The sequence below is a fragment of the Hesperophylax consimilis genome, chromosome 16 (assembly GCF_061612785.1).
Source record: "Hesperophylax consimilis isolate HC1 chromosome 16, BYU_Hcon_1.0, whole genome shotgun sequence".
NCBI classification, from domain to species: domain Eukaryota; kingdom Metazoa; phylum Arthropoda; class Insecta; order Trichoptera; family Limnephilidae; genus Hesperophylax; species Hesperophylax consimilis.
In genome coordinates, this window is record NC_142851.1 from 22,723,248 (window position 1) to 22,734,077 (window position 10,830).

The 10,830-nt window shown below is 33.6% G+C and overlaps 1 protein-coding gene across 1 annotated transcript in view; it reads right to left on the reverse strand.

The window, feature by feature from the left end:
• Window positions 1-8,997, reverse strand: part of side-IV (sidestep IV transmembrane protein) — a 919,468-nt gene extending 910,471 nt beyond the window's left edge. Inside the window, exon 1 of the mRNA XM_089641040.1 lies at window positions 8,627-8,997. The gene's annotated coding sequence lies outside the window, so the exon portion shown is untranslated. The remainder of the gene's footprint in view (window positions 1-8,626) is intronic.
• Between the last annotated feature and the right edge of the window lie 1,833 nt (window positions 8,998-10,830).

Consider the following 10,830-nt stretch of genomic DNA (forward strand, 5'->3'; position numbering starts at 1 on the left):
AAAAACCATTTGATATACTGTTAGTAAAATTTTCAAAATTTGTATGGAAATCGGATGCATGATTTATGTTGATCTACCCAAATTGGCATACTTATGTTGATCTCATATATATTGATCTATTCCCGTAGTATGTTGATCTACCCAAATTGGCATACTTATGTATGTTGATCTCATATATATTGATCTATTCCCGTAGTATGTTGATCCAGGTAAGAAGTTATTAGACAAAGTTGATCTGTGTCCCTATATATGGTTTTACTAAATGAACCAATCAAGGGGCAATCGGTGGACTCTTCATCACAAGGTTTTATGTGATTCCGTAATCTTTTGTGATATTGAACTCAAAGTATTAGTCTCTAGAGTCGAATATCGCATGAAATGACTGTGAAATGGTACCGTTTCAAATCAAAATGACGTGTGTTGCTTGAATTGTTTATAAAAAATGTATGCGTATTTAGATCGAAACGAAAATTTCGCAAAAACAAATCCATAAAAAAATCATAACTTAGCAGGGGTACACGGGTTCATAGGGTGAGGTTTGTCTAGGTCCTGGCGGCGGATGCGTTTTCCCATCTACTGCGTGGCGGGCCGGATCGAAATAAACTGGTTGAGGGATACCTTTCGACCATAAAAATCCAAAATGGCGGCAAAAGGAATAATGTTATGTAGGAAATTTTGAACCTGTATCTTTTACCATCTCTCCTGATTACGCTTCGTGACTTAGTAGGGGAGGCCGGGTTCTTGGTTATAATGGGTAATTAATGGATGATTGGACGCGGTTGGAGCTAACTAAAAACTGTCCAAGGAAGCGAAGCTAGCAGTCCACAATGGAGTGCTGGTACCTACCCTAATATATGTTGCTTGAATTGTTTATAAGAAATGTATGCGTATTTAGATTGAAACGAAACTTTCGCAAAAATCAAATCCATAAAAAATACCTACTGCGTGGCGGGCCGGATCGAAAGAGACTGGTTGAGGGATACCTTTTGATCATCAAAATCCAAAATGGCAGCAAAAGGCATAATGTTATATGGGAAATTTTGAACTTGCATCTATTACCATCTCTCCTGATTACGCTTCGTGACTTAGTAGGGGAGGCCGGGTTCTTGGTTATAATGGGTAATTAATGGATGATTGGACGCGGTTGGAGCTAACTAAAAACTGTCCAAAGAAGCGAAGCTAGCAGTCCACAATGGAGTGCTGGTACCTACCCTAATATACGGAAGTGAGGCATGGAACTGGCAGAAGAAGGCTGAAAGTAGACTGAATACTGTAGAAATGAGATCCCTGAGGCATATGTACGGTAAAATCATGTATGACAAAATGTGCGTATGCTGTGTCTATTCTACAGATATTTTATTAGAGCCTGTTAAAAGGAGCTAGCAGCATTGATCCCCGGTGCACCGTGCACGTGCTTGATACTCGACGGACCGAGCGGAATACACGTTCACAGTTAAGTTGATGTTATCTATACATATATGAACGGGTCGTTTCTCCGACTCGTTTTATCGTAAGTCGGCTCGCATGTGGAACGAGTTATCAATATAATCCGGGCCTTTTAAGACCCGCATTAATAAATTCATTCCTACAGCCCTTACCTTAACCCGCCTCATAACGCTGCCCAACCGGTTGGCGACATAGTTTCTATGTATTTAACGTGTAAAGACAGGGGCGCTCTAGTGAGAGGTGTCACATAAAAAAATCATACCGCCGAATTTGAATATGGAGACTTACAAAAACTTCCGTCTGGAGCCAGTGAGACTATGGCATCCTCAAAGGAGACCTCAAAGGAGATGACGAGGAGGAAGGTGGGAGAGTACCTGGCTATTCAGATATAACCAAACACTAATTGTAAAATAGTGCAAATTAATTTTAATAAAATTTATTTGGACCCGCGACCTACGGATTGCTAGTCGAGAGCCACCTCAAGTAGTTTGATATGTTTGGTGACTTAGCAGGAGTGCCCGGGTTTATGGGGTGAGGTTTGTTCGGTTCTTGGCGGCGGATGCGCTTGCCTACCAAATGCGTGGTGGGCCGGATCGATTAATCCTCTTTCAACGCATCGCCTTGCAACGCAGTAGGAGAGTTGGAATCTTATGTTTATCACTCGAACACACTGACCCCCAGAATACTACCCACCCATCCATACCTATTTCCTTCCCAGAACTCACTGACCTTCCTTTCTTTCAAAATACCCCCAACACAGCATTCACAAAGATGACATAGGCCTTGAGGGTTACGATTTTCCTTAGGGCCTCCTGTGTGGAGACGATGTAAAAAAATACAAAAAATAAACAACTATCTCGCTAAAACGTTGGCGGTGACTAATGGTAGGTGTATTGGTTATCTAATATATTGGCTCCCGGGGCGGCGGTACACATAATTGTAATAATTCTCGAGGGCTCTGATGTACAGACATTATGGCTCCTGTTGATTGACGAACATATACTAAAACATCGTTGGTTGGAATCGGTGCTTGAAATGACTTTAGCCATGTTTAGTAAAAAACAAATTGGAATAAATTTTTCAGCAATTTCAATTTAAAATTTGAAAAATTAAATTCTCACCAATCTAATCACCGCAATTTTAATAGGCACATATTATGGATATTACGCTTTGTTTCAACTTAATCATTACAAGAAACTTACGTCGGGAGAGATGGTAAAAGATACATTAAAATAAAATTTTATTCAATCAATGTTCAAAATTTCTCTTATAAAATGACTTGGACAAATCTCACCCCATGAACCCGGGCACCCCTGCTAAGTCACGAAACGTAGTAAATGATGCATTAAAATTACATTTTTGTTTAATCAAGTTCAAAAGATTTTTTAAGCATGGATTTGACGTTTTTGAAAGTTCCATTTCAATATAAATACGCGTGAGGCAGTCTATCCTCTTTAAGTACAGAGTCATTTTCATAGAATATGGATGTTCTAACGGAATCTAAAAAGTACCACAACGCGCGCGAAATTGGCGGTTACAAGTTACAACACATGCAAGCGGTCAAGTTTGTCAGAAATATATAGATCAACAAAATAAATCGTGTAAAATGTATATGCGACCGAAAAATGGGCGTGGCTTACAGCAAAATCTCGATGACACAAGTTGATCTGTAGGGATTTACATATGTATGCCAGCTTGGGTAGTGGATCAACATATCCGGGGTGGATCAACAAATGCAAACGGATCAACATATACCTGGCGTACCGTCGCGCGAGATCAACATAGTACGAGAGGGGATAAATATATATATATATATATATATATATATATATATATATATATATATATATATATACATTTTAAAAGTACCTACCAATGCTAATTTAGTTGAAATCTCATGGTAATAAAAAAAGACATTATATTTGAATGTTATATCTCTTATATTCTCAAAATATTATTAAATGAAGTTGCTATTCGTGTCTATCTGTTTGTGGGCTTAGTTCTTCTAAGCTACGCAACGCATTTTGATAGGATTTTTAATAACATTTGGAGAATTTCTTCCGGAAAGTTTAGACATATAATACATGCATATTATATTTGAATATTACACACATATATAATATTACATTATATGTTCGTAAGGTTAATTTGTAGATATTTTATATCATTCATGTAAATAACAAACTTATTTTATTATTTACGTAGGTTTGTAATTTATAAAAATGTTATTCATGTCTCTGTGTATGGATTAAACATTATATATTGAAAAAAAATCTTTTCGTGTTGTGATATCACTGAAGGTAAAGTTTTTTTTCATTACTTCTTTCCTAAAACACAAGCAGCAGTTTACATTGGCAAAGAATGTAACAATTAAAAAAATCATGTAAAATGTTTAAAAATATATACATACGTTCTATCTCTTTAATATTATGTACTTATCTTGAAACTGATGATTTACATTGAGATTTTTCTCACCCTAAGTAGAAATTAAATTTTAGTTTACTATTCTACTTTTGATCTACTAAATATACATTAAATATTTTTGTCAAATATTTATAGAAGTTACGTGTTGTAGAAGGTTCAGACTTGCGGGGCTGTCAAAAATGAATAAGTATAAAAGGCAAAGAAAATCCAACTTTGCAGAATGGTGTAAAAAGAGAAGATGATATTATAGATCAATACGTTAATACGACGAGCTAGCTCTGAAATAAGGTTTTCAACTATGTTATCTATTTAATGAAATGACTCTCTGAATCTGAAGAGATCAGTTATGAGTTTGTCTCTGAATTCGGATGATTCGTTTCTCAATCGTAATTTATTCATCTAGTAGTCTCTTCCAAACTTTAGGGCCTGATTGATACCTATTTGTAAATCGTGATCGCTTGAAACGTTATAGTGGGTCGTCGACTTGCAAAACCCGCTACGGAATTTCGGAAATGTCACGAAAAACTGTTTGGGATTTTTTTATGCTCAATATCAACATAACTATACACAATTCTTCTAATATTTTTCAAAAAAGATTAATGGATTATTTATTCCCAATTTACTTCAAGCACTTTATGTGAATGTATCAGAACCAGCAAAAAAATAAAGAGCCAGCGACTCAGTTTTAACCTATGTAGTATCGTTTTGGTTCCTTTAACCTTCCGTAATGATATGTAAAAATAATTTTAAATGGTTCTCGTAATCGCCGATTATCTGTGCGATTATCCAAAAAATATGTTAACTTTAGCGAGGACGAGCTGAAATGTTTTATAAACATGCCCTCGTCTGTGCTTTCGAGATTACTTTTGCAACGGAGGGACTAATTTATTCAGGGTGACAAAAGGAAAATGCTTTCAATACTTACAATGCTTTTAAAATAAACAAAGTATTTTTTTGATTTATATTATTTGAAATATTTACCATACCTATATATATCCTTAAAAAACTTTATTTCACTCTATTAATCTTATTATTTCTAAAATAAATTGCTGACGTTCCATTTAATATTTTACAATAAATTATTGAATATTTTTCAACGTAGAAATTAATTTTATTTTTAACGTTCTCTCTTTTATAAATGGTGTACTTTATGTTTTGACAGAAGTTTATATTTCATGTCACACACCCACAAATGAATTTTAAGTAATATACATATTTAATTATTTCAGACGGGTAAGGTACCAAAATCAAACCTGCTTTCTTATCCGATTTGAAAGTTGCAATTACTGTCAATTACTATATTTGATGTACCTTTTAAAAAATAGTGTATTTCCCCCGATTTTTCATTTTAGAAAATATGCCGATAATGCTGATAGAGCCATTTTTATTTTATTTGTAACTGACGAATTAGTTTAAAATGTTTTTGATTTGCGCCAAAACGACATATGGCGTAGCGCAAACATGTGAACAAGTGCAGTTTTAAAATGCAATGTTTAAGAATAGTCTAGGTTAATTATAAGATGTAAAGCAACAAAGTTAATGTGAATATCCGCTTTTCATCCATTCTAGAGTAATAAGTAATTAATTAGGAGTAATAGCAAATTAGTTATGCTTCCCACGAAACCTATATTTGCAATGTAAGTAATTTTGATAAATGCTTTAGAAAACACGTAATTTTTTTACTTAAAACATCACTCAACACATCTGTGCGCAAGGCCATCGATATTATGTTAAGTTTTTGTTCGTGAAATGGCTAAACGACCTCACGACGGCCAAGTCGATGACAGCCATTTTACCTGGTAGAATCGCTATCTATGTCATAATGACATTTTGGCCAGTTCGTACCATTCCAGAATGCTTAAATAATAAAAAAATATGAACGTTAATGTTAAAATTACACAATTTTAGTGCGATGCCTAGAGAAGAAAAACAACTTTAAATCTTCAAAACATTTTTAACGGCATGCAAAGATGTGAAAATATCCCTTGGGCATTAATATTTCAGGCATTTAAAAAAAACATTTCAAATATAGGAATCTTTATTTTGTGATCAGTGTCAACCTGCTGGAAGAATGCGATACAAATTTTCTGGATATTTCGTTCATTTGAGACAACAAGGTTCTATCTGTCATTTGCATGAAACTGAGATATTGAGGTTAAAAGTGCGAACCACGAATACATAATAAAAATTGTTGTTATAAAAAAATTATAAAAAGAAAGTATTTTAATTGAAATATCTCTGTGTCACAAACATTTTCTGCGTAAAAACGTGACATTTAACCAAAAAAAGGACCTTGCTGCATTGAAAATCAGTTAAGCTCAGAGCAACAGGATTTCACGCATACAATAAATCTTAAACATAAAGATAATTTAATTTCAATACATTCTGCATATTCATTTTTTATTTATTTATTTACTCAGTTTTACGCAGTTGGCAGATATGGATCCTTGTTGTCCCAAGGACTAATCTAAGCAAATGAAATCATGCTGTTACAAACGTAATATTATATATATGGGAGATAGAAATAAAATTTTCGTAAATTGTAAAAGAAACCTTGTGGTTTTAAGAAATAAATATAAATTGCTTTAAATATAACTTTGTTGCACAATTATCGGCGAACTTATTAAACTTGGAAATATTTAAGATAAGCCCCTATAAACTACCCCTCTCCCCCCTCCCCCATATGTTGTGTATATAAACGTAGACTAAGAATTTTGTGTACCAGTCTGAAGATGGCTTTGACGAGCTGAAACCGGTTACGGTCAAAATAAAATTAAGTGGAATAAAGTTTTTTTATTTGTTTTATTATAATATATTTAAGATAAGGTTTTGAAGAGATAAAAACGTGACAAGTTTGATGCAAAAACGTCAATTTGGCCAAAATGTCAGATGGAATCATGTTGATCCAAGGGAACAATTTAAGTATTTCTCAAGCAGTGCTGCCAGATGCATGGTTTTTACCACATTTGCATGATTTTTTGAGTCTCACGCGATTTTTTACCAGTCACAAAAATATTTACTTTTGAGTGAAATACGATTTTTTATCATGGGTCGCTTGGGACAAATAATGAATTCAGGAACGAACTTCTTGAATTTCAGTACGGATTCACAATATATCCAATCTATGTAGTAATGATTACTCTTGTGAACTTTACTCGTAACACGTATTAAATTATTGAATACAATATCATGTAACTTTAATTGGGTACTACTCCGAAATGTAAAAAAAAAATTAAAGGAGCTATGGGATAATTTTTCTCCCTCGTCTGATGGATTTGAATATTTTTTTATGTATTTTGTGGCATTATTTATTATTTAAAAATTTTAGTTCTACCATTTAAAACAAATTTATAATAATAAAAAAATATTGTAAGTTTTTTTTATTTATATGAAGGGTTAAAAAAAATATTTATTTTCAATTATTCAAAGAAATAATATTTGGCACCTTTAATAAAATACCATATTTTTTATTTAAATTCCATATAAAAGTTTACGAAGAATATATTTATTAAACGCTTGTTAACATAAAGGCTTGATTTTTTTAAACGTTTTTTACTCCCGTAAGATAGTTTTAAATATTTTGGGATATGGCATCGCTGATCTATAGGATCTCAGGGGACATTTTAACCGGTGTTTTTAGAAAACGATGTTTATTGTTTCAATAGCCACCTATAATAGATCTCTGGTAGTACATCGATCGCTGGTAGAAATATGTACGCATGATATAAAAAAGAAAAATGAATAGGCATGTTTTGTTTGATGATAAAATTGTGAGAAATTAGTCTACAACATAGACATATGAATATTAGTAGACCTGCCCTAAGTGATTAAAAGCGTATTATCCCCACTCCCCATACCGGTTCTATTGGAGCCGGCTGTGCTCGCGTATGGCCTCAAGTGAAATTTGAAAACGTGATGTCATCATTCTTGTGCGAACTATGGTCGAGGCATCATCGGTTCATTTTACAAAATAACACGGAAAAATGTTGACTTGTGCTATGAAAACTTGTAAAAATAGATGTGAAAAAGAGAATAAGCCCAATTGTCGTATTACATTCCATATATACCTAAGCATTATTTTACTTTATTTTAAGCATATTCACATCGTATAATATGGATCAGTTGTAGAAACATAATATACTATCACATCGAGAAACGTCTGGACGCGAAACACAAAGCTGGTTGGTTGCTGGGAAGTAAATTATGAACATTTATAAAAGTGTCTTAACTAAATACTTAAACGAAATATTCGACTCTGAAAATAGAACCGAATTTTTTTGCCGAATTTGGACTTCGCAAATTTGTTCATAACGTGGCGAGTAATTTGCGCTCCCATGTAAAAATGTCTATTCATTCAAAAGCAGATTTTACTTTTAAGAAGTAAATGGTGATATTATAATGCGAGATGCCTATTTACTGTCAGATTGATTTATTGACGAATCACAGTCAGCTTCACCCCCTTCGTTCTTCAACAGTTGATTTTACCCGTCGCCATTATCTTCTCGTCTATTAATTCCTATGTCTGTGGTCTACAAGCATATAATCAATACCATAGTTCTTCCGTGTTTATGTACATATTAAAATTAATTACGAAGTTAAATTTGTATGTTCATTATCAGGAAAACTAAAAAAATGTTTCAAAAACGAAAGAAAGTTTTTCATTAAATAAATCTACGCAAATTAAAATCCTAAATAATCGTAATTTTCAACATTAATAAACCAAAATTCATAGTCATACTATAGTTTTAAATATTACCTTTTTAAATCACAGTAGGTTTTTATCTTACGATAAAATGCTGGTTCCAGTTAATTCAGTTTCAAAAAATCACTGTCACTTTTATCACACGAAAATTAATAGAAAACTATCAGATAGAATGTAATCTGAGATTTATATTTTCTACTCTGTTTAGTGGCAATTTCCAGTGATCAATCAATGTATATCACTTCGAACACAATTAACCCGATAGTTCTCATGAATATGTTAATATTCGGTTTCAAATTGCCACCTCAAATGTTCCGAGATGGACACAGATCTCTCGGACAGTTTGTGCGTCCATTATGTCAGATTATAATAGGTGAGAAGATTTATATCAAAAGATATTCCAAACACGTACGCGGTGTGATTGTTTTGACGGACAAATCAAAGCCTTAAAAAGGCTACCTGTCTTCAATTAGTGAGACGTTGAAACTAAACACCTTGCTTGTAAAACTCGATTCTTAAGAGCAATCTAGCTTATCACGAGCACAAAAAGATACCAACAAACGAAGAACAATGATAATTATTATTGTTTTATGTTTTTGTAGGACAAAATTAAAATTATTACTACACCGTTTTTTACACTTCCGCTGTTCGTCACTCGTTAAAAACACAATCTGTCACAGTCCATTCGTCGGATTTATTATTATTTCACCATTTGGCATTGACACATCTTTCAATCTGTGATTTTTTTTAAATATATAAGTTTACTGTAAAATTCAGGTTTGTGGCAGTATTTTTTAACGATGTTTGTGAATAATTAAAATCCGGTAAACACTATAATACTACGTAATATAAATCAGGGAACGGCAGATAAACACTAAGATTTTGTCTCAATCATCAACACACGTTTTTCTCACACCGTAGGCATCATTAATATATATATATTCTTTTTTAAATCACACATAATTTTTTATATATAATTGTTTTGTCTTTAATACTGCTCAGAGCTTTATTATTTAAAAAAAGTCGCTCTTTTTAATGGTTGTTAATCACAGTTTTTCCTCGATATTTGGAGTTCGCGCTGTTACGAGTTGTTAGCGAGATGCTATAGCAACATGGTGCATACACGACCGTTGCGGACCGCGTTAAGGCGCAGACTGGCTTTAGTGCCTTTAGTACCGCGCCGACATAAACGCCGTAGTGTGTGCGCGATGGACGCGTATTCCACTTGGAATTTCAGAACCTTCCGTTTCTCTTGAAATCTCCAAGTATGATTTAACAGCGAAAATCTTGGCGCTTGAGAATGGATACTATTCGCGATTAGATGCTTCCTGCTTGGTGCTTGTAGTGGTATGTAATGTAATAGGTGTTTGTAGGCATACGCGTAGAATACACCTGTCATTTGAATTTAGCACTAATTTTGGTGCCATTGGACTTGCAAACGAAAGCTTAAATCAAAAAAGTAACATTTCAAAATTGACTCTTTGATTGAATTTTGATACAGATTTAACTGATTCCGGTTTGTATTATAACTTTCCGGACACCAATTACTTATTTATAAAATATCATATTAGTTTAGCAGATCTTGTGAAGCTGAATAAGTGGAGATGGGAAGGAGATGAGAAAAGGAAGGTAAGAAAGTCCCTTGCTGTTGAAATTTGCTAGCCAAACAAGGCTCAAATCATTTCAAGCAAGTTTTGATTTTGAGTGATAGTCTTCCACTAGGGCGATAATCAACTCTGCAACATGCCGTAAATCCAGATAAACACTTGGTCATATAACCTATACGGTTTTACGATGCAAGCGCCTTACGGATCTCACTTATTACTATCACCTCATTTCCATTATATTTGTAAAAATGTAAATAATGTATTTTTTAACGGTGAATGTAATTTGTATCCCGTTCAATGTGCCGATATTTAAAAAGCTTCGTTGAGGTAAGCATCATCAATAACGATTATCTTGTTTGGAATCAACTTTGCACTGAATATTTGGGAACTTATTAATAATAACTTAATTACGTTGCTGTCAATAAACATAACATCAATCTTATGAGCTCAATATTATGACAGAACCTGTGAACTCACGGTCGTAAAACGAAGGCTTTACCTCCAGAGCGTTAAAACTTAAATAAATTATGAGCTCACTACCAGTGGCGTGCAGTATCTTCTTCAGGTATCCTTGACTTATTCTACCATTCTCATTTGCATCGTACATTATCCTTACAAGTATTATTTTCTTAATATTAGTCATTACGCTTA